The following is a 24,968-nucleotide window of genomic DNA, read 5'->3' on the forward strand; positions in this document are numbered from 1 at the left end:
ACGATACTTTTTATATCCTATTGCAACAAAATTTTTGAAATTATAGCGCATGCTTTTTTGGAACAGGCGTAAATTTCAGCTCACCAAATCGTGTACCGGAACCGAGAAAGTCTGCCAGAGCGACCAAACCGCGCACTCGTTAACCAGCGGATATGTGCCGGGCTTGTGTACTTCGGAGTCTTCGCCTGCTTCTCAAAGGCGTCACACCGTCTAATACCTGAAATGGGCCGGCATACCGAGCCGTCGTCGCAGCTCCTTGAAAAGATAGAGCGCATGCATGTTTTCTGGTGATCCTGGCGGAAGTAATGCATACACACACATAAAAAAGAATATCTCGCGTCAGATTACCATGACGACACTCCCCGGCTAAAGAATCCCAAGCACTCACAGCTTTTCATCGAAGCAGCAAACAGTTTCCTTTTTCTGTCCTGGCTCGGTGTCTCTGCACACATGCGACAACGTGAGCGCTAAAGCTCGGGCGTTCACCGAAGTTAATAGATGGCGAGGCATTGACTTACAACAGGTATGCAGCGGGTATATAAGGCAGGAGAGGGTATGTGATATGGGCAGAAGAACGTGACATTATGGGTACGTGCTTTGCAGGCAAACAGGCACGTATGAGGACATTGTGCGCACTCTACTCATTTACTTATGGTTCCATGAAAATGAAAGTACGCATTGGAACTACAATGAAGTGGCAGTGATAGCGCTTTACGCGGGCTAGTTAAGGCTGAAAGTTGGGCTAGGTGGTGTTGTCTTGAGAGCCAGCGAAAAAAGGACGCGAACCAGCGAAAAAAGGACACGAACCAAGAAAGATGCAGAAAGGACGATCGTCCTGTCTGCTTTCTTGGGCCGCGTCCTTTTTTTGTTGGTAATATGTTCTCTTACGCGGACGGCTTTAAGACGTGGCCCTGAAACGTCAAAGCGAATACGCAAAAACATTTGAAGGTTGCCGGGTTGCGGTTCGTTGAATTCCACAGTAGACAATATATCATGCTCGAGATTTCAATTGTTGTATACGGTGTAGAGTCAGCGACAAATGAGTGCCAATAGGAATGTAGAAAGCTGAACAGGCACGGCGAACGTTCGTGGCGGAAGGGCGATGATGTGGTTTTGAGTAAAAAAAAAAAAAAAAACGTGATCACAATCGTTCGCCTCACGTCATAGTTGGCGTTTGTTTTGTGCTCAAATTTTCGTCGTTGTTTGCGTGACCCACGTTGCTAAGCGCGCCCGAGAGATCTCTCTCGACTACGTCGACACTCACAATATGTTTTGTATGCAGGAAACAAAAGCCTAAAGTCGAGGTTGAGGTATCCCCAGTTTCAAGCTTTTGTTTGCTGTGGCCTAGTGTCATTCGGCGTTGATTTTTGTTCACTGTGTTCTTGCCCGCGGCTGCGTAGGTTGACGTCGAGCAACGTTTCCACTGTGACTGTGGCTGAAAATGCAGTTACAGTAAAACCTTGTCGAAATGAAATGGCTTTACATAAATTATCTCTTTACGTGAAGTTTTTTGCGGCCCCCACGGCAACGGATATAGAGCAAATCATCCCCGATTTGGCAAAGTAGCATTTATAACGAAGTCAGTTTCTGTCCCGATTGATTTCGATTTACTACAACGAAGATTTACTGCAATTAAAAAAAGAGAACTTAAGTTTTAGAAGACAATAAGTTGTACAGAAAATTTTGCGTGTGTTGAAAAAAGTTCCATTCATTTCTGAATGATTATATAAGGCTAACACAATAATGTAACGTTTTTTTGCGTCGAGTTGCAAATGCGTATGTAGCATGACTTATGCGGATATAGGAGAAAAAATGCGGAATTAGGATGACACATCGAAGGAATTTGTGAAATGGACGTTGTTCTGGTCAACTGAGCATCGTTTATTGTATGGATTCATACCGCATGCCACAAAATATTACCTATTAATTTCCTAGGAAACCCGGGATATTATATTTCTCTCATCGGCTAGAAAGCTCGAGATGCGACCAAAATTAGAAAGTGGAAAGAAAACACGTTGCACAAGGCTGCGAATGCTAAGAAAAGTGATGGAGCTTGACGTGAAGGACAGCAGCAATAAAAAGTTTGTGTTCCTGACATCCTACTAAGCGGTGATCGTGCAGGCGCTTCTTGCTTGTAGTTATTGGCCCTCGCTCTCGATAGTTCTCATTCCCCTCGTTGCCCGCAGTTTTAGCCAAACGGCTCAAGTATCTGAACTTAATCCAATTCTCTCAAACGGTTCTGACGAGTAAAACTCACCGCCAACCCATAGTTTTAGCTGAAAGGTTATTCCTTTCGTAAGCCGGTCATTGTCTAACGGGAAACGACGCTTTGTTTGTCCAAAATTAACTAATTAATAAATACGCTTCTCCTCGAGTTTCCCCTCTCCTCGAGGTTCTCCTCTGGTTTCCCTTCCATTTCTGCTTTTGTGATAAAAACCCCGTCGCAAAGTACAAAGTTCCAGCACACCTAAGCACTCCTGTGATGCAGTGAATGGAAACTGCCGAACGGATTTGGCGGAATGTTTCTCTTCACCGCATGCGGCCGCTGACGCTGCCTTCCGGTGCCGTATTGCCGCGGGCGACCCCGTTTTACAGGCGCTGTTTATGTAGCCTCTCCAGGGTCCATCGCCGTGCATACTTCACCGATGAAATTCAAAGAACAAGTGTCGCGTGGAAGGTAGCGGTAGCGCGCTCATTTTACGTACAGTGATGATGTGGTGCCTACAGTGGCGCCACCTCCTTCCCATCGACTGGAACAACGCGTGTACAGTTTTGTGATTGTGTCCTGTCACTAGTAACCCCGTCCATTTCCTTTCACGCCTTCTTTTGTTCTTTTCTTCTCTGTGTTACCTTGGCTGAGAGCCTTGGGCAATCGCCTTTAGATCTACGTTTACGCTATGAGCGCACACGAGCTTTGCTACTCGCCTAATTGCTTTTTCCGCAATTAGCTCACTCAAATCAGAACATGTCTCTAACCAACATTTCTAAGTCGAAGGCCACAACGCACTCACTAGGGCCGCCCTTATTCAGCTAGTTTTTGTTGAGCCATCAATGTAATGTTCGAGGAGCGTTCTCATCTTACATTCCGGAGGGGTCCGGCCCAAATTAAAATAAAAAAATTCTCTTTAACTCAATTGCTTTTATTTGTTTATGTGAGCTCCCCAGAGAAATTAGGCGCCATTCGGAGCACTCTTTCACATGTTTGTTTTTATTCATTGAGCCGTCAGCCATTTTGTGGGCCGTCTCTTGGCCAGGAAGCGGGAGTTTTGAGGTAAAGACTTCACTAATTATGTCGCATAAAAAAGTCGAGAATTTGAAGGATTTTGAATTTGGAAAGATAATGCAGCGGATAAATGTGTGGACTTCAGTTTTTAAAAAAAGATCCAATGCTCTTGCCTTCGCGGTCAGTTAGACCTGCAGAAACGTTATACTAATTTTCGCATACACAGAAAACCAAAAAATCTCTTCTTTTGCGTTGCTATAAACACCACTGACATTCTGCAGCTAGCGAAATTTTGGCACGCCTCTTCTGATGGAGGTGAAAAGCGAAAACGCCCTCGTGTTCGAGATTTTGAGATCCCCAGGTGGTGAAAATTGATCCGGAGCCTTCTACTACGGCGCGCCTCATCGGCCATGATTTCGCAATATGATTCCGCAAAGCGTAATAATGTCAAGCTTGTGAATAATGTTTTGTTCCAAGTTTCACGACAGCAGTGACAAGCGAAAGTTTTCAGCTCCAATGAAGAAAAACCAAAAAAAGAAGGCGACCTTCCTCATTTGCATTCGCAGAAGAGAAGCGCCAAAATACAACCTAAACTAAGGAAACGAAAACACTTCTGTGAAGTTGTCTCGTTGCAAAAGTATTCTTCTTGATTGGAACAAAAAGGGAACTACGTATTTAAATTCGATGCCAGGTACAAATATTTGGTCGCTTCTAATCAAAAGTAAACTTTTCCGTATCCTGATTTATGTGGCCATTCCACTCAAAGTTTCCCTTGGAGCTTATCAGCTCAGATGCACACATTTACCCCATTACGGGCGACCCTGCCCTTATTAAGCATAAAAACTCAGTAATCTGCATTTACGGCGTTTTTTTTTGTATGTTTATCTCCACCATAGATCAAGAAAGTATATGCACTGAAAAGAAAAGCACGTAATCGGGTTCTTGCAAGTGTGTAAGAGAGTGTAAGCGGCCCCGGGAAAACAGCAGCTGTTGTCGTTGGGAATACCTTAATCGACTGTGCACCACTCGCCGAGGCAAGTACTCGCTGGGATTATGACCCTCTTGCAGTGAGGCCTGTTATTCTACGCTCCTTCGGTCAACCGTAAAGGAACCAAAACTGTTCTCGTTCATGCTTGCCAGAACAGTTTAAGGGCGAAAAGCAACCAATCTACAGTTTACTTGTGCACTCCATGCAGGCGAGAACCCCCACTTGCTCCTATAGAATAGTGAAACATTTGAGCTTCATTGAAACTATTGCTTTAGTGCGCGAACGCAGACAACAGTGCAGACGTTCTCCCGCCCCTCGTGGAGGAGGCGAAGAGATCCGAAGACTACGGCGTCCAACACACAGCCATCCAGCAGATCCTAGCGGCGCTCGAGAAGCAGCGACCGGACGGGATGGAAGCAGAAAGGGTTAACCCGAGTACGCTGAAGCCCGCCGCGAGCGGCTCTCCCCGCTAAGAAGGCGTCCGGCCACGTCGCCCCAAGAGCCCGCCTAAGAGGGTGGGATGATAGGGGTTACTGCAGGAGACCCATTAAAGTTGCTCTCTCTCTCTCTCTCTTTCTCTCTCTCTTTAGCCGGCAATAGCTTGCTTTGACTAAAACAGTTATTTCAGAATTTTCGACAAACAAAATAATCAACTAAATAGCTGAAAAGGCGAGCGAAAAGAAAGGTTTTCCTTACTTTCGCATTTTGCGTCCGCTCCATCGTTTCATTCTATTCAAACGGGCTTTTCAAGTGGAGCAACAAAGTTTGAGTCACCGATAATGGTGCTTTGTACGGCAATTTGTCTCCTTGTACCATATGTACAAATACGTGCAAATTTAAGGGTAATGCCTAATTGTAACATGAACCGACAGCGGCACCTGTGGCCATTTAGGAAAACCATGGAAGGAAGGAAGGAAAATACAGTGCGGGAAAGGCAGGGAGGTTACCGAGAAAAGAGTCCTGTTGGCTACCCTACTCACGAAAAGTGAGAAAGGAGAGATTGAAAGAGAAGGAAAGGTATGCAAAAATTCAATGCTCTTCCACTCTGTGAAGAAAAATGAGCAGTGAAGCTGGGTGGAGTCTAATCTAGAAGGGCACAAAAAACACGAAACAAAACAGGTAAACTTCTCACCAAATGGGCGAATGAAAGGCGGGGCGCACTCGTAATGTCCCGACAATCGTTCAGACAAGCCTGCGCCCTCTTAAAAAACGAACTAAGGCTTCTGTAGCCTTTTGGAACTGCGACGAGCAATACCTGTGGCGCGGAATAGTCTGCGCTGTAAACGGTAGGTTGTCCACTTTCCAAAGTGTGGTGTACAGCGGATGCCTCTGCGTTATAAACAAGGCACAGTGCACAAGAGGTGTTCTATTGTTTCTTCAGTGGCACACGCATCACAAGAAGTGCTAGTAGCCATGCGGATAATTGAGTAAGCGTTTGTGAAGCCAAGCCACAAACTATAGGATGACGCCCGAGCGCGGCCTGTTAGTAGGTAGATAGCGCTGCAGATCCGGGTCGAGTGCATACAGGCGAGAGTTCGAATAATCCGTCCTATTCCAAAAAGGAAGCGTTATTTGCGGGCGATGGAGAGCAGTGATCTTGCAGCGTCAGGGCGCGATAACGGGATGCAGGCCAATTGGGAACTTTTATGGGCATAACAAATGAATGAATGGCCAAAACTATTCTGCAAAACGACAATTTTGTCTTATTTCTCTCGAGATTACTTCGCGCGGCAGGGTCGCCCCTCCGTCGCAAACACACTGTCAATGCATTCTTGCCAGGGTGTTTAGGCCTTTCACGTTCAAAGGCTACGTACACGGTACGCCGGGTCATAGGCGTGCGCAGAGTTCTCGATTAGGGGGGGCAAAGTCTTACCGCCGCGCCCCCCCCCCCCCCCCCCCCCCCTCGCTTTCCAGCAACTCCCGACCTCTTCCCACTGAAGGCCTAGCGGTCCGAACGCAGTGCAAAGAGGGATGGTTATCAAATTTTTATTTCAATGCGATGGAATTGCAACACATACAAAATATTTCTGAGCAGAAATTTTTACTTTAATGTGTTACATTGGCAAAATATGGGCCAATTTGGCGCCCCCCTTCAGATGATTAGGGGGGGCGGCCGCCCCCCCTGCCCCCCCTGTGCGCACGCCTATGCGCCGGGTCTTATTCTGGCGTTCTGTGAGTGTTTCTGGCGCTCTGTCAGTGTCTACAAAAATCGTCCACCCATACAGAAACTGATGAAACTTTTCGCAGCCATAAACAATTCCCAAGGCTTCTTATTCGACCTGCGAGCAACGCTTCTCGGTCTCGGTCATTGCTCGAGATGCGAGAGCGAATGGACGCCAGCCATAATCATGATTCATGGCGCCGAAGAAGGCACTTTCGAAGCATCTGGAGTTATTTTTGTTTCTTTCGAGGGGCCAAAAAACCGTAGTAACGGAGCCGCGCCCAGTGTTACAGATTGCGTTTCATTCTTGAGCGTGAATTTCTGCCCAATATAATACTGCGTGCTTCAGTATCAATCTGCGAAAGGAGCTTTGACCTCTCAGCCTGCGCCGGCGAATATTCACCAAAATAGTTGATAATTCCGAGCACATGTTGTACAGACCATTTAACTGTTGCTACAGGCATTTTGTGTAAACAACCTACTAAAGCGGGCTAGGAAGGACTTCCGTTTCGCTGACCAAGTCGCCCAGGAAAGAAATACCCCCGAAAGTGCATTTTTTCAGTTGCGTTGCGCTCAGAGTGGCCTTGAACTGCTCTATTTAGAGACACTAGTATTGCCTAGCCTTCAAAGATAATATTGCAAACATAATCTTTACCAGGAACACACGGTTGGGGGAGGGGGAAGCGCTTGTCATGCTCATCCTTCGACGGCTCCCAAACGTGAATGTCGTCTATGCAAACCCTTACTCTTGGCAACGGGTCAAAAGACTTGCTGAGCGATTTTTAAATACTTCTGGAGCTGAGAAAATTTGCAGATGGAAGTCGGATCAAGCGGTAACGACTGAAAGGGGTGGCGAAAGTTGAAATTTTAGAGGTTCCCTCGTCCAGTGGTATCTAGGGAAAACCTGACTTCGCGTCTAGATGACTAAAGAACTTCGTCCTAGGAAGCTCTGCCTCGATGCATCCTCCCGTTGCTGCAACTGATAGTGCTCGCAATTAAAAAAGGCGTTTACATTTCCCGGAACAATGCATACCCTGAGGCTGCCATCTTTTTTTCTCGTGATAACGACACGACTTTCCAATGGGTTCATCCACTTTACAAATGATGCTTGCTTTTGACATACGCAGGAGTTCTCTTCGCAAGGGCTCCTGTACTGCCGACGGCACGCGACACTCTAGCTACACCACTGGAACTGCATCGTCGCGAAGCACCATCCGTTACTTTCGCTGCACGAAAGCGGTGCCCTGGATCAGATGGGAAAGTTCCTGCACCATGATGGCGGAATTGCCATGAGAGGCATTGTATGCGACCAAATACGACGCACCTACGATCGTCGAGCTTGGTTACTTGCATTGTGAAGCCGCAGTGTTTAATCCGTACTATTCCTGCTGTAAAACCTGCTTAGTGTGATCAAGGAATCCGTACAGGTCCCGAAACGTCTCTGTGTTTTCACCTTGACTTGGTCAGTGACCGCATCTTCGCCCTCATCATGATACCTAACCAGACGAACTTTCGTCGAACTCTTGACCACTATATAGAACAGACAGCCTGGTCTAATGGTCGGTTTGGTGCGGAGCCCGTTAAACGCGTATAGTTGCAATAGATTTTCTTGGGAGCGCGTGTACACCATCGGCGCCACTTATTGTTTTGCAACGTTTGCTTTTACCATTTACTATTTTGTTTTCCGAATGCCGCAAATGCTCAAGTTCAAGACGTTGCAACTTTCGTCGTTGTGTCGCACTTCACCGACCTGTATTTCTCAACAAATCCAAAATTGTTTCTGCCTTCACAGGCGCGGCAAGTTTTACCGAAGGCGGGTTACTTCTTTTGCCTCGTGCCTTCAGTTGCATTTTAAGCACTAGAACGTAGTTTTCGAAATATGGCGTTGGCATTGCTGTCTTTTTGAAGTCGCGCCCACTTTTTCCTCGTTCTCATTCCACTCTTTATGCTGTCTCGGCTGCTTTGCAGAATTGCCCCGCCTTTTACAGGGTGAAGTCCTTCTCCCTCGGCGTTTCCTGATTGAACCTTCCGCTGTTCGTCGCGAAGACTATTTGATCGCAATCAGCTTGTCGGAGAGTGGGCCAAAGTTGCAAAACCTTGCTTGCTTTCCGAGGTCTCTGATGAATTGTTCCACCGGTTCATCTTCTCTTCATGAAGACATATGTCTCGTACACTTCGTTTTGCGCAGTATAACTACTGTTAGTCTTCGAACGGTCCGTTAGTCCTGTTGGTTTTCACCTTCGGAGAATGTTGAGTTGTTGAAGACGTCTAAGCGTCGAATTAAGGACGGAAAGTTGGGCTAGTTGGTTAGACGAAACTGGGTACATTGTACTAGCGCAAGAGACGGACCACACGAGTAAGAAATTCTAGCGTTCGTCATGTGATTTTCTTACCCCTGTGGTCCGTATTTTGCGCTAGTACAATGTACCCAGTATCATCTAAGCGCCGTCTTAGGCGACGGTCGGGAGCGTGTAAGCTTTAGCAGCTTCGTTAAGTAAGTCGCTTTTCGGGCTCTGGCTTTTAGGTAAGGCTCACATTTTCCTTCTGCACAATTCCGTTTAGGTGTAGGGAGTCTGGCGTCTTGAGCGGTTCCACGACTGCATTCTTGATGGGAAGGAAAGAGCGACGTTGTGCCTGTGCGACGGCGCCACTTAAAACAGCATATATCAGCCGCAGCCGGCTGATACGAAGTTCGAACGCACATGCCGATCTTAGTAACAGCAACGGCTTGTTCTTTATTCACGGGGCATCCCTTATGATACATTCCACTACGCATTCCATGGTTGCCCTGCATGACACGTCACGATACGTTTGGTAGGTACTAAAATATTCAAACGCATTCCGCATAACGCTTACTATTCTTGAAGCACAGCGTTCCATGAAGTTGCTTCATCAAGGCCTATAAGACTGCAAGCTTAAAAACAGGAGGTGACAAAACATCATGCGGGTTCACTCTGTGTTCTGCTATGGCATACTAACAAAACCTCTGCAGTTCTCAAAGTAAGCGATTAACTGCAAAAAATTTGTTAACAAATCTGAGCATTGGAAATTCCAGCTTGAGCGTAAAAAACGAAGGATGGTCGAGAAGAAAACTCGGGCACAATGCAAGCCCGTCACCAACATTGCCCGTCGCTTCGGCTTCTTTCTGAACGAATGCGCAGAGTAGTCGGCTAATCTAGGCAAAGCCTCGAAAGGGGTTGTCTTGTGGTGTTGTATTTTGGAAGGGTGGTAACACTCAATAACAGGGAACGCAACTTTAAAGCATATGTGACAGACGCGCACGCTCCTCTAACTTCAGCCTGCGACACGCTCATTTTCTCCCCATTGCTTAGCTGTACCCACCCCTTTCTTTCATCTTTGATAGGTTCAATGCGCGGTAATACCAGTCACACCGCCTAGTACACACCGGAGGAGAGTTCGCGTGCCAGCTTCCAGGAGTATATGGTGCGCCAGGGAATAAGAGATGGTCAAGCGCGGACTTAGTTTCTTACACGTCAGTCGACCATCTCTCCGAACATCTGCATCATCGCTTTTAACCAGACAGCGACATGGAAACATTGCCGGAAATCTCTTCTCGAGCACCCTTAACCAGGACGAGGCCTGAGGGGCGTCACGCGAGACGGTAGAAATAGCGACCTTACGACGTGGCACGTTCACGACACGTGTTCACGAGGAAACGGACTAGCTATCGAAAAGAACGGACGTCCTGGTATAGCACATCTCTTCCCTCCTGTTTGTCACTTTTTACGCGTCCCTCACATTGAAGGTATAGTCGCGGTGTACGCCGTGGGTTCACGAAGCTCGCTTGGGTCCGCGGCGTTGCTAGGAAACGTAGATATGTTGAAGAATGAAAGCCCTGAAAAAAGGTCGTGGAAGAAAAGAAAGCCACCCGAGCAAGAAAACGCGTTGCTCGGCAACAACCGGGGTAGTCGGTGTGCGGCGCTGCAGGCGAAAGCGCTCCAAGCGCGTCGCCTGCGACCGTGCATATTTTTATAAAAACGACTCTCCCACCGCTCGAGGGCTACCATTGCCATTGACATCGGTGAAACGACCTTCCATTTTATGCGTGAACGTAGTTGTCCTACCGCGAAGATTCGCGTAGCAGGTTTATAAAGCCGTGAGAGTGAATGGATACCCAATGACGGCATAAATGAGAAGAAGTATACACGCTTACGCGAAATACGGGTTCACTTCGCTTGAAGGACCCTGTAATTTTTATGTGCGAAACCCACCTCGGTTTCGTGAGTTTCCGTGAGGACCGTATTCTTTGGGAACCCCAACAGTTCGACTGCTAGCAAATAATGTGACCGGTCTACTCATTATTTTGTGCTAAAGCTAGTGAGGAACCTCCTAAAATTGAGTTTATTTATTGTAGAAAAAATTGATGTATATATATTCGGCTGAACGCACGCATATAGCACATACATCCCAACAGGCCAGGAAATAATCCTTCCTTTTGTATGGTTTCCTATTTTATTGTGCAATATCTTTGTTGCAGCTTTCGGGTCACTTTTGTGAATCCGGTTTTCAGCTCACGGGCTTGAAGGGGGAGAGCATGGGCGCGAAGAAACGGTTAAAACCTTCGCTGTAATTAATACAAACGCGCCTGAAGGATGTTGCCACGTTTGGCCGCTAAACGTATTGCAACTACGCAGAGTTGCACTCAGGCGGATGCGTGATAAGCGCCATTGATAGCAGTTTATAAACGCCACTCGTTTCTCATTTCTCACCGGTTACCGGAAGCGGACCTCGTATGGTTCTGGAAAAGAGCCGCAATTTCGTTGTAGTGCGTCCGCTTTGAAATAAATTACGTCAAGTTAGCCGGCTAAAGACGACCTCGAAGCTCGCACAATTTCATTAGGCTCGGTGCAATAAACGTGCGAATACATGCAGCTCGCTTGTGGTGGAAAACTTCACTAGTGGTGGAAAACTCCGTGGTGGAAAACTCCGCTAGTTTCCCACGGGCATGACAGATATTTTATATGTTAACTGAAAGGGAGTTTGCCTGCGTACAGTGCATGTGAAGAAGGCAGGCGCATTCCAAACCCTAAACAGTTCGATGGCGTATCTACGAGATGAGGAGACAACTAGCTTAATTCCAACAACGCATAAATTTCGACTCCCGTCAGACGCCAACAGCGCAGTTTTGGGCAGGTCAGCACCTCGGTAATCCAACAATGCATCGCCGAATTCAATCCTGCAAAACCCCTGCTCCTCGCTTCTTGATTTTTCTCAAAAGCGGTGGGAAGAATATAGGCTATTTAGAGTGTATATAAGACTAGTTTTAAGGTGCAAGTTGCGTATAGCGAGTAACAGTTGCTTCAAGGGTGTTGTGCCATGTTTTGTGTCCTTCTTTGTGCAGAAATATTGTTGTGCAGAATATCTGTTGCCATTTTTGGGTTCATTTCAATAAGCGTGTTATTTAAACATGAAAAGATTTCCTCCTGGTCTCACATGTCCCTAATTTCGGCCTGATTGCTGCAGGCGCAAGGGGTATACAAATAATGTGACATGTGAGAAAGTTATGGCGTTTTTAGGCATTGTGGACTCATGCGTACAATATATAACAGCCGTGACGGCTGACAGTATACTTTTCAGTGTACAGTGGGGGCTGCAACCGTAACTTCCAAAAGCGGGCATCCGCCATACCTGCCTTCATAAACCACTTGAAATGGGCAGCTCCTTTTCGCAGAGCTGACATAGTGGCGGCAAGAGGCATTTAAAGTGGGCAGCCAAGAGCGGTCTTGGATAGTTAAACTATGCAATCCAAAGGTTCGTTGTTGAGCTTTAATTTGCTCAGTGCTTTCTGCAGTTTAATGATTTTGCATGACGTGGACATTTAAAAGCTCGGTCAGTGTCCTGATACGGGCAATAAGCAGCGCCGACTAACAAGTTTACTGGTATGTCGAATGATACGCGCACCTTTTGGAAGGTTCGGTATAAACTCAGACCACCTAGATTTTTTTAACGAGCTTGGAGATCACACGCAGACTTTCTGTTTGTTTGTATCACGTCTCAATCAGAAATATAGCCCCTGCATCCAGCAATCTAACCTGCAGTGTTTCGCGAGTAGCAGAAGACGGCGGAGGTTGTTAGCTCTGCTTTGTCTCTATGATCGCTTCAAGGAGTGGATACTTGTATTATGCTGCCCCGCGCCCCCAACTTCTCTACAGAACAGAACAAAGAGAAGAATAATGGAAATGCTGCAGGCTTTTTAAATTGCTTCCAACTGAGTTTTAAGTTATTTTAGTATTTGTAGCCACAGGAATCCTGCTTGGTTTGGGTATACGTCAAAACTATTCAATGTGCTCTCAGCTTCATATTTTAATGGTTGTTGAAGTTCCATTAGCAGCTAAAGTGAAAATAGGAGGGCAACACAAGGCGGTCACACAAAACTGTCAGACGGCAACTACAAGATCATAGGGCTACATACAGCGACGCAGGTGATGCGCGCTATGTGAGTAAAAAAAAGCTAGGAAAAAAAAGAAGAAATGCCTAGCGTGAGCCCGTTCTGTATATACGGGAATATTGGTCTGCATTAAAAAAATGTCCGCGAGTCTGCTTCTCCACAATGCACAGAGAAGGCAAGTCACTCGATCAAGGAAGAAGAAAGAACGGAAAGGCCGGGAGGTTAACCAGGTGCAGAGCCCGGTTTGCTACCCTGCACTGGGGGAATGGGGCTCAGGGGATAAAAGGCGGGGGAAGAGGAAGAGATAGGAGTGGGAAGGCGCGCACTCTAGTCCCGTTTCGGGCACTATAGTCTTTCACGCAAGTTAGTTTCGCTCAGGAAGCCTAAAAGGGCTTTCTTCGCCTTCTGCGAGGTCGATGGTAAAGACCGATGACTTAGAAAAGTTTCTACTGTAAATGGCCGATTGTCCAATCGGCTGAGCCCGGTGGCAAGAACGCTCTTCTCCGACGAGTATTCGGAGCAGCGATACAGCACATGCTCTATAGTCTCTTCCGCCCCACAGGCATCACAGTGGGCGCTGCTGGCCATCCCGATGAGGAAGGAGTATGCTTTCGTGAAGGCCACTCCCAACTACAGTCTACAAGGTAAAGTTGACTGGGGTCGAGACAGCCCATACGGAATACGGCGCTGAAGAAGAGGATCCTGAATATACAGGCGGGGATTCGAGATGTCCGGTGTGTTCCATTGCTGCATGGTAATCCTGCGTGCAATGGAGCGAAGCGCCCTGGCGGCATCGGTCCTTGAAAGCGGAAGCAGAATGGTGCGGTCGCTCTCGTGGCCTGTACGGGCAGCTTCATCCGCCAACACATTACCGATGACTCCGCAGTGACCTGGAAGCCACTGGAATATTACGTCATGGCCGGCTGTGATGGCTTGATGGAATTTTTCTCTTATCTCCGTCACCAGTTGGTGGAGGGGGCCGTAGCGCAGGACTGCGCATAAGCTTTGTAAGGCAGCCTTTGAATCAGAGAAGATCGCCCACTTTTGAGGAGTAGCTCCGATGACATGATCAAGAGCCTCACGAATGGCTGCAAGTTATGTAGCTGTCGAGCTCGTGGTATAGCCAACACGGAATCGAGTTGTGGCAAAATCTGCTGGCAGAAACACCGCACCTGCCGAACTGGATGACGTTACTGAGCCATCCGTGTATACATGTTTCCGGTTGTTGTACCGTTCATGCAGTAACACCACCGTAAGCTGTTGAAGGGCCAATGGTAAAATGGGTCAATGACGACACCAAGCGTAAGATTTGAGTGGAACAATGTGGACTGCGCGGTGTCACAGCGCAGAAAACTTTTTAAATTTAACTCATATACCGGGCCTCTTTATTTGTTCTCCCGCAAGATGAATCTTGATCAGATTCTCAACAGAAAAATGCGCTTCTGTAAAAACAAGGTGATTGCCAACAACTAACCGCTTTTGCTGACGCTGATCTTCTTTTGCCGTTACAATCCTCTATCTTTATTTCTCGAACTTGCAGCGAAAGAATCAAGTTCCAATTATAGGAACTTTGAGACCGAGTATAAGACGATCAGCCGATACACGCGCGTTTCTCGCGAATGTTTCGCTATAAAATTGAGCCTTAAACCGGACAACGGGACCCTAAAACTAGCGAGGAGTGCAAACCTCTTTACGACATGATGCCTCGAGAGCCGTCACAAGGAAAAAGAATTTCAGTGCCAGGCTACAGGCATATCTTCTCAGTTCTAAAAAAACCTGACGTAAAGCTTTTAAAGGCTCATGTGTTATCCGACGTTCTTTTCAGTGTCCTACGAGCTACTTTAACCAAACATAAGTAATACAAGAGCTATTAGGAGGTCTAAACCATTAAAAAAATTTCAGCTCGTAACATGCGGGGCACGTACGTGTTTCGATGATTGATTTGATTGTAGGGTTTAACGCGCCGACGCAACGCAGGCGATGAGGCGCGCCGTAGTGGAGGGCTCCGGATTAATTTTGACCACCTGGGGATCTTTAACGTGCGGCGAAATCTCGTACACACGGGCGTTTTTGCTTTTCGCCTCCATCAGAAAAGCGGCCGCCGCGGCCGGGAATCGAACCCGCGACCTCGTGCTCAGCACGTACGTGTTTCCAGTTATTGTCTTGATAAAATAATCTCCCACAAAGGTAGAGAAATCAAAGCCCCTTTCTTAAGAGAAAGATTGTTAAAACGCAAAGCTTTCTTCCATGCAACCTGAATCAAAGTCAAAGCCCAAAATCCAAACTGCTTCAACCGTGTTTGAATGCCGCAATCGGATGAACGTCGGCTTCATAACGCGAGGGGGCCAGATTCAATAGCTACCACGGGAAGCGTATTTTCTGTTGAGGTGCTTGATGTGCCTTTGCTTATGGTCGTCATCTTTTCGTGAAACCCATTGTGTAAAGTTGACTTTCTGCGCTGCGTTTCCGCTTTTCGACGGCGCCAGTAAGGCATAGAAAGTTTCGCTTTAAAAGTTTAAAACGACATATTTCCCCTTATCCCCCTGTATAGGCATCTTGAATGACGCATAAGAGCAGAAGCGGTCTGAAAGAAACTAGGTTTGAAGTCAAAAGGTGGAAGTCAAAAAGTGGAAAAGGTGGTGTACCTTTCACCCGAACAAATTGTGGTAAACAAATGATACGCTACAATCTTCCAGCATTATTAAATACCCATGATTTAAACAAATTCAATTATAATTCTTGTACAACCGCTCAACTGAAAACGTTCTACTTACATTGCTAATCTGCAGTAAATTGTGTGGCTATGTCTGTTATTATGTTCCTGCTTACTATGTTAGCATGTTTTTTTTTTTTTGTCATGGTAAAATGATGGAATTATACTTTGTACGCGCACAACCGTGCGTGGTATTTCTGGTCATCCATGTGCTTGGATTAATTTCCTTCGTCCCTCGCTCGGTCATGCGTTTTTGCGTGCACTTTTACATGTACATATTATTGTGTATATATAAGCTGTGTATATCTATATGTACGTTCTTTCCTTACGTTTTGTATATTTTTGTTGCTTTTCCGCCCTGCTGCTGCAACTTACACGGGTTGTAAGGGCCTGTCAAGTTGCTTATGTGCAACTTCTTCCCTTTCTTTCCCCATAACCTTGTACAGTTTATGAAAAATAAACTATTACTATTACTATTTTTCATGCACAGCGAAAATATGATCATGGTATTATTGGCTTAATAATGGCAATCGGTAATGATCGCGGTTGCTAGCTCGCGTGGCTTGTTGCCGCAATGCGCCGGGGGCTCGAAAAACACCGGGTTTTTCCACACCTTTGTAACTTCACATCCTGTAGCCAGAGAGAGAGAGAAATATAGAGAGAGAGAAAGAGATAAAACATTTAATGAAAGCGGAAGAGGTCAGCCTCACTAACGGTATCTTGCTACTCCAGATGGGGGTGAATACAGTGAGATGACATAGGGAAACAGAGAGAGAGAGAGAAGAAAAGAAATAAAAAAGAATAAAAAATGGGAGGATGGAGGTGTACACATATATGAAATATAGTATCTGTTCAGAGGGTTCACAGCACCTCTTTTAGACCGGCTTCCGCAAGAAAAGTAAGCAGAGTTTTTGTTCCCAGCAATGCCTCCTCATGACTTCGCCAGGGTACAAGGGAGTGTGAAAGTTCTAGAGCCCTTCCACGTCGTAGTCGCATAAGTTCCTTCGATGCTGTTGCCCGTTGACTAGCATATCGCGGGCAGCGGCTTAAAATGTGCCTAATGTTTTCAGTAGTAGAGCACACTGGACAAAATGGCGACTCTACCCAGCTCAGCCTAAACGAGAAGCTTCAGGTGTATACGCAACGTGACGTCGCAGCCAGTATAGCCCGCTTTCAGTGCACTTGGGCAGACCTAGCAGATGCCGGAAATCGCACTTAGGTTCTATCACATGTAGAGGCACGTACCTTCTCAGATGATCCTGCCAAGGCGGCAGCTGGAGTTTTCATCCTATGTCAAATGCAGCTGCTTTGCTATGCTCGTTGGAAAACGGGATTCCAATGGTGTAGTTTAGGTCGTGGGCTTCTCGGGAGGTTGCATCGGAGACGATGTTTCCCGTTATACCAGAACGACCTGGTAGACACTAAAGACAAATTTCTTCCTTCCCGCACCGCACTTGTGTATATTTCATTCATAACCCGCCGCGGCGGCTCAGTGGCTAGGGCGTTGCGCTGCTGAGCCCGAGGACGTGGGTTGGATTCCCGGGCGCGGCGCCAACATTTTTGGTGGAGGCGAAAAGCGAAAACGCCCGTGTGTTCCACATTTCGGGTCAGTTTAAAGACTCCCAGGTGATCAAAATTAATCCGAAACCGTATACGGCGCGCATAATCGCCTGTGTAGCGTCGGCGCGTTAAACCTCATCATCAATCAATCGATTATATTTCATTCATATCCCAGACAAGTGGGTTCCGGCAATCAGGCGACTTATTTAGTAGTTGAAAGGCTGGTCGGGAATCGGACAGAATTATCCACCGCCGAGTAGGACTTCCGCTTATGAAAAAGGGTGCTGCTCTGACAGCTGCTAGTTTAGTGGCGGTGGAGGATGTTCTGTGGCTGAGCTCTTCTTTTATGGACCATCCCGCTGACGGAATGTATACGCCGATTGCCGAAGAGGCCGAAATCACAGATCCATCCGTGTTAGTACACTTGGATGTGGCCTGGATTACGAGTGTGGATATGCTCCAGGACAAAGTATGTCAAGGCCGATGCGGACACACACGACTTTTTGCCTATTCCAGGTACAGTAGTGCACACAACCCATGCCGCGTACAACCACGGTGGAGTAGCGGGCAGCTTGTGTGAGAGGTAATTAGATGGCAGGACGTGTCCCACGCGAGATGCAGAAGCGGCAGCCAGTGGATGAACGAAGCATCGAGAAACATGGCGGAGGCAAACTATTAACGAGCTTCTCTGACACGTGCTCGCTGACACCTGTTCCAAAGTAGGGGATTTTGGTACAAGTATCAGTTGCCAAGCCTCTTGCAGGATGCATAGCCACATTGGAGAGCTTTTGACTTTCGCTATTGCAAGTGCCTTGAAATGCCGGCAGCTAGACAATTTTTTATAAAAACAGCTGGACGACCAATGAAGAGTACCCAAGACAAAAAACAAGTGTGTACGACGAGCGCCAGCCTCTCGCTTCTTCCTGGGTCTTTTGCCTAGCTGTGCCCATTTCTTTGAGACGTTGAAACGCTTTGTTTACCCTATGAACTCTGGATAACTATTAGTAGTTGGCTGGTTACCAACCCTGGGTTCTCCACAGGAGACCATAACAAGAGGCCATCCACTTACCCCTCGCCCACGGCAGTGTCGATGACGGAGGCGTCTGCCACGTTCTTACGAATCCGTCTTGAGCGCATTTGGCACGTAAAGGCACAGAGCCGGCGTTGAACACGGTGTCTCTCCTGAGTGCAAGGTCCGGCGAGATTTCGCGAGGTTTTCCGAAAGTGACGAAAGTGATGGTTGCCGTCCTCGTGAGGTCACCACTGGTCACGCCGTTCGGCGTGCTTAGCGCGCTTCACCGCGACCCCGAGACGCCGCCGACATGCCTGCTGGCGCGCGACTGAGCAGACGCATCGAGCATCCAGCCTCCAGGCGGCAACAGTGATGCAGCGGCCGAGCGAGAGAGAAGGGGTGCAGCGAGAAACAAAAACGCACGCGGGTTGCGTCAAAACTTGCTTCGCCTTGAATGGCGCACAGTCGTCTGTACTTTCCCGGCCACTCTCGCGTGTGCGTGCAACCCGGAAAGCGTCCGTCCGGCGACTCTGAGAGAGGATGCACCGCCGAGTGCGCTGTGGGGAGGAGGCATCATGTCACCTGCTGGAGGCAACCAGTTCGCAGCGTGTCTGCGCGGAATGTAGGTTTCCTTTGTAAACAAAATTTGCGCGTTTCTTATCTGACACCTGTAACTCCCATACTCGCTCGAATACCCGTCAATGCCAAAGCTCGTTCTGAAAACAGCGAGTAAAATGAGGGTTTCTTTTGGCCTTTCCATTTCCTTTAACGTGGATGTATGTCATGCGTCCTACGACGTCAATATCCTATCGCGTTTACTCCGTACTTGGCGATCCCTCCCACTTCTGCGTATCTTTAGACGGATTTCCTTGCATTGTCTTTGCGCTTGGCTGCCCATCTACAGAATCTACAGAAGTCAACATGCTTGTTTTTTAGCAATTGCCAATGGGCCTCTAACGTGTCAGTTGCATGACAAATTGTATTTCGTTATGTTTCTTATTTTATTCCTTTTTATGCTAGGTGAGAATAAATTATTGCTAATCGAAACTCAGTATGATAAACACGAAGTGTGGCCTTGGAATGATTCGAAAGGGGAGATCCGGCCCATATTTATTATTCAGGCATGCTTAAACATACTCGCACTCTTTTGTTAACTCAAAAGTTTATTACTTCACGAAGTTGTCACCGTAGAATTGCGTATACCCGAAAATACAGGGGGTCTGCTTCAAAATAGCGCGCAAAAACGCGGAACAGGAGAGAGAGAAAACGCACCAGAGCGCTGCGTTCCATCTCGTTGACCTGTGCTTTTTTTCCTATCTGCGCTCTTTGCACAGTTTCGAAGAAAAACGTGCTGGTTTTGTTCGACAATTCTTCGTTCACGCGATAAAAGTTGAAGACGACGGCTGCAGCTTGGGCTGCTGGAAGGTTCTAATTTCGCCGTGGCTGACAGCCAGAGTAAGCGACTTCACGTCCCCAGTACGCATAGCTTATTAACGAACCTTACACAGCCAACTCTCTATAATTCGAAGTCGGTTATATTAACTGGAATTTTTTGGTTATTTAGAAGTTATGTGCTTTTTCCGGCAATTTTACATGCAATTAAATGAAGAGATTGCTCGATAATTTGAAGCTAAAACTCATTATATCGGTTAATTGGAAGTTATTTCTAATAAAAAGCATCGAGGTGACCATCATTTCAAGATAAAATTGAAAATTTCAAATGCAAAAACAGCGTTCTCTGTACTATATCGGCACCATCGCGGCAGCGCACAGTTAATCGATTACGCGGCAGGCCAGTAGAGACTCCCTTCAGCGTACTCCTCCCTCTTTTGAGGTAATCAGCCTTCTTTTTTGCGCACAGCGCCGCGTGAGCAACTTGGGTGGTGGCCGTTTCAGACTTCGTTTTTAGCGATGTCTCAACTATCATGGCAATCCGCGTCGTTTACTCGGCTTGAGGACGAGAGTCGAATTCTGAATAAAATCAAGCAGGGAGACGTTTTGGGGACTTATAACAATTATGTTCTTGTGCTTTTTGTCTAATTGAAAGTTCGGTTAATGCGAAGTGTTTTGCGGCCCCGTGGACTTCGTATTAACGGAACTCGTCTGTAGCACCAAATACGATATTGATAGAACATCTAATTATATTAAGTACTTTCAAGTCAAGTCTGCTTTCAGGTCAAGTCTGACCATGGGGTGCTGTCCACTGAGCTTAACTTTTAAGCTGTTTTGCCGCACGCTGCCACCGTTTTAATCGTTTTACCCGCCTGTTAGTTGCTCCTACCCCCGATTTAATAGTCCTGCATAGTTCCCGTCTGGCGTAACGACTGACCTCGACTCGTACAAGGTGCCATAGGAAGACGTGTGAAAAAATGAATGCCGGACTTCACCCAGACAATGCACGAGCAGTTTAGGACTGGTAATCGAGGAGGTCCTGCGAATACAATGCCCCTGGGCAATTCGGGGAGGGCGGATGGTGGAGAAAGATAAGACAACTGTCCACAAGACAGAAGCGCTCACCGCAGACAGTGCACGACGCAGTATAAATCAACGTTTCTAGATGCCTAAACACAATTTTAAAAATTATTGAATGAGTAGCACGAGTTTCCAGCGCGCGAAGGGCACAAGGAAATCCATTTCATTGGATTCGCTGCAAGACACCGCCGAGAGGGTTGACGTCGCTTCCAACCCGTTTTTTCTTTAGTACACTTATAACTTTTAACCCATGAGTCTTTTTCAGCTTTTCGGGTGAGGCAAAGCTTCTCTGATTCGTGGTCGATGGTGCAAGCCTCGGCCAACACCACTAAAAGAGTTCCCGCCACCACAAAATGCTAGGGGAATGTAAAAAAAAAAAAAAAAGATGAGTCATTGGTTTCTAAAAAAAAAATGAATGCGCAATGATGCTAGCCGACACGGATGGGTCGTCTCCGGGAATGGCATCGAATGCCGACCTGTAAACTTTGATTTTGTGGTATCGGCAAAAAATACTTTCACAGTCGAGCCATGCTTAAACTTGGGACTTCTCCACCAATCGAGCCACATATGCTGGCTTCCCCATCAATCAGCGCTTCAGGTGAAAATTTATGACAAATCGACTGCCATTGTGCGTACTCACAAATGAAGTTCCCACATTGATTTACACCTTTAAAAGGTAGCCGTAAATTGAAATTGTCTGCTTCGGCGAGACAGACGTCAAATTTGCATTAGTGGTGTCTGCACAGTGATCAAACTACCAATCACGGCATTCAGCTTCGACAGTATACCCCAGCCCCAGCATACGTCGTCAGATGGTGTGACAAAAACAAATAAAAAACAAGAAAATTAGCCACTGGATAGATGCTATTATATATCTTGGGTTACACAAATTCGTAATTATTGGTAAGTGGCGACATGCTGCACTTGTCCAAAGGGGCTTTGCAGGGTACACACTTTGAAGTTTCGAACATCCACATTATGAATTCACTTCCCAAAATGGAAAAGCATGCCTTCTCGACTTTTTCCCAATCTTATTGAAACCAAAATCGACCTCAACCGTCGCATCCAAATCCCAGCCGTTCTGACACTGTTTTCGTCCCCTTCGTCGCTCAGCACATTGCCACTGCTCTTCGGGGGTTAATTTTCCGTCGCCTACCTCTATAGCGGCCACAGAATGTGAGGAGTCCCGAAAGTTATGCAGTTCCTTGTTAGGTGCTTACATCGCTGGCACCGTACCATACTGGCACGTGCACTCGCTAATGGCGAAATGCGGGCCGAGTAAGGAAGCGGATGCCTGACCTACCAACCGGCTACACGGGCGCTCAAGGCGAACGGCACGCGCGTTTTCTGTCGAAGGACGGACACGGAAGATTCCGAGCGCGGTATCATCAGCATATTCCCATGTAAAACTGCAAGGGATGCGGGTATCACAGTGACAGAAGGAGCATGCGTGTCTGAGGGAAGGGGGTAGAGGCGGAAATTCAGAGCACTGAACACTGAATTGAAAGATTGTTGCGGGGCTAAGTAAATTTCGTTATGCTACGTGAAAATTGAAAAGCTATGCGCGTGCTTATTAGTTATATGCATGTTGACCCGAGAAGACGAGAAAGAGAGCAGTGAACCGCAGCACAGTGAGCGGTTCCAACCTGCGGTGAAAACGAAGGTGTGTGGCGCGTAACCTGAACAGGTTCCCTCTCATGGCCGACTTGTAAATACATGGCTTCACCCTCCACCGTGGTTCGTCTCGCTTGTCATGCCACCACCATTACACTGTAAATGAAAACTAGCCGGAAATGGAGTTTTTAACAAGCAATGTGCCTTAGAAACTCCCCACAGAAAAAAAATTACTCCATAGGTACGGCTTAGAATTGTGAATAAACCGTATTTTTATTCCAGTAGCCAATATAAGGAGTAGAGAGGAGAATTTAGAACCTATTTGCGTCCCCTTCCTGAATGGCGTTCCTGGCTGGGTTTGCTCCCAAGCCAGCAAAAAACTTCCCAGATGCGGTAATCGTGTGAAGCGGACGGGCATGTTAGTCTTGTGTTCTTTCCGTGTATCAGCACTTCAACCGTGGCTTAATGCTAATTAGAACGAGTGAGAAGGACGCGACGGTTGCATGCAGCTGCAAAACGGATACCGTGCGCATACCCGGATAGATACTTCAGCCAGCGCGATCACTGGCCGATAGCGCGGCCGTGTCGTTTCAGTTTGTTTACTTTTGTGATAGCTGTTGCCAAACCCTGATATTTACTCTGTTTATGTAAGATGCGTGCTTTTTTGATGAGGGAGCATTGCGTGGCTCATTTAGCGAGAAAGCAGCCAACACAGATACACGGCCAATAAGCTCACTTTGTCTGCAGCATTTTCGATAGCCCGTGACTAAGAAAAAACTCCCACCTTCCCTCGCGGGAACCCCTGTGTAGATGCGACGCATAGGCGGAGCGGCGAAGGGACCGCGTTTTCTAGCGCGCATAACGTTGAGGGGACTACGTAAGCCGGTCCTAGTCGATGACGACGTTGGCGTACTTGTAAAGCGGCGTGGACTCTAGGTGTTTGAGCCAAGCGTGGATGTTGCTTCACCGGAGAACGGTACACCGGTTATATGCGCAGCGCGCCCGAAGGAGAGGAAACCGCGGAAGAGAGAGTACTGCACATGCGCCGGCCCCAGCGCGTCTGCCGCGGCTATGACGCAACGTGCCGCGGCTATGACGCAACACAATCCAACACAATCCACTTTAATGCAATCCAAATCCAAATCCAATCCAATCCAAATCCAAATCCAATCCAATCCAATCCAAGCCAAGCCAAGCCAAGTTAAGCCAAGCCAAGCCAAGCCAAGCCAAGCCAATCGAATCCAATCCAATGCCCCTCGTATAGTGAACTAGAATGATCTAGTGGCGCGAACGGCGAGGAAGGGGCGTGCTCTTCTGTGTAGAAAACACCAGGTGGCGCTGCTGCGCCCTCTTCGAAAGGCGCCGCCGCGGCAGTCGCTGACTCGGTGTACTTCAGGCGATCGGCAATGGTTATGGCTGTCGTTGTTCCGATGTTGGGTAGTAAATAACCTTGCCAAAAAAAAAAAAAAAAAGGCTACTCGCGTCTGGCATCCCCGTATCTTGCTAGGAACGTTTTGTTGCAAATCTGCCCGTTTGAGCTGTAGGGAAACGGCTGTAAATCGAGTTGTTTGGTGTCGTCTGCTACCTGCGCAAGACGATCGATGCGAGCGTACGCGTTCGATGTGCTGCCGGTGGACAACTGCTATGTTTAATTCTTTACGAATGGATTTACTTTTTTATATTTACTGTAATAAATTCCCGGCATGAACCTACTTGTGAATTTCACTCTACAAAAGCAAATTATACCCAGTATTTACGGGTCCAGTACCACTTGGCTGATTTTCTCAGTAGCAAAGTTTGCAATGAACAAATTACCTTCAGAGGAAACTTTCCCCAGGCACTTAGTGCTGAAGGCAGCGTCTCCAAATGTGTCGTTTGAGATCGCAGCTTCGGTGTTATCACACATCACTGAACCTCCTAGCCGCCATGGCCCCTTTGCAGGCCGAACTGCTGTCAGCTTCTTGCAACACACTGTTCGCAACAGCTAGGGAATATATTTCACCGCTTCCGCATAACACACCGCGAAAAGAATGTTTGCGACGACACTTTGTCGTCATGTTAATAGAAGAGCACAGATTTCTCGTGAAAAATGTCTAGCTTTTTTTTCTCTTCGTATCGATGTTGTAGCGAAAAGAACGTTTCGATCATAGGCACAATTTAGCCGGCACCAGCGCTTTGAAGGAAGCTTGACTTCTTGAAGATGGCTCATTGTGAAAGCATCCCATTCCACAGAACTTGCGACTTCATTTGATGAGCCCTGCGGAGAGAGAGAAGCCTCGTGGTGTGGCTGGCGCACCTCATCTTTTTCGGCTCTTCAGCTTTGTCGTGGCTTCTTGCTGGCTGCCGAAACTGAAACTCGTGTCGTTGCCCGCCTTTTCCTTTGCGGCTTCCGCGTGCATGCTCCGTACAGAATTCGACGCACAGTCAGGCAGGATGATATATAGGTACAGCACCTGGAGCCAGTGACAGCTTCCCGCGTGCAAGTCGCACTTCACAGCCGTTTATTACGTGGACGTAATCCCGCAATAACCACTCGGGTTCAAAGTGGCGCTCACCGACGGCTGAAGATATGGTCAAGAGTTTGTCCAGTCTTCCCAAATTTTGTTCCCACTTTTTGCACAGTTCATCGTCTAGGGGAGCGGCGAACAAAGACGCCTTGGGATCACCTGGGTAACCACTGTGACAACCCGGAGCAAAGCAATAGGTGTCCGTCCTTCGTTTTGACATCGCGTACCCGGCCTGGCCAACCTCTATTCGACAGCACTCGCAATAACTATATTCCTGACGATCGCATACCTCTTGTTTCTGTAGGGGAA

General features: G+C 47.3%; 1 protein-coding gene and 1 long non-coding RNA gene across 2 annotated transcripts in view; one reads left to right on the plus strand and one right to left on the minus strand.

Moving 5' to 3' along the window:
• LOC144145976 (high-affinity choline transporter 1-like) overlaps nt 1–18,551 on the minus strand; it is a 118,761-nt gene extending 100,210 nt beyond the window's left edge. The window contains exon 1 of the mRNA XM_077677861.1: nt 18,124–18,551. The gene's annotated coding sequence lies outside the window, so the exon portion shown is untranslated. The remainder of the gene's footprint in view (nt 1–18,123) is intronic.
• Nucleotides 1–24,968, plus strand: part of LOC144145987 (uncharacterized) — a 180,535-nt gene that overhangs the window by 29,506 nt on the left and 126,061 nt on the right. The window lies entirely within an intron of this gene.

Source organism: Haemaphysalis longicornis, unplaced genomic scaffold, assembly GCF_048455015.1.
Source record: "Haemaphysalis longicornis isolate Haplotype H1 unplaced genomic scaffold, Haemaphysalis longicornis Haplotype H1 scaffold_1, whole genome shotgun sequence".
Taxonomy (NCBI): domain Eukaryota; kingdom Metazoa; phylum Arthropoda; class Arachnida; order Ixodida; family Ixodidae; genus Haemaphysalis; species Haemaphysalis longicornis.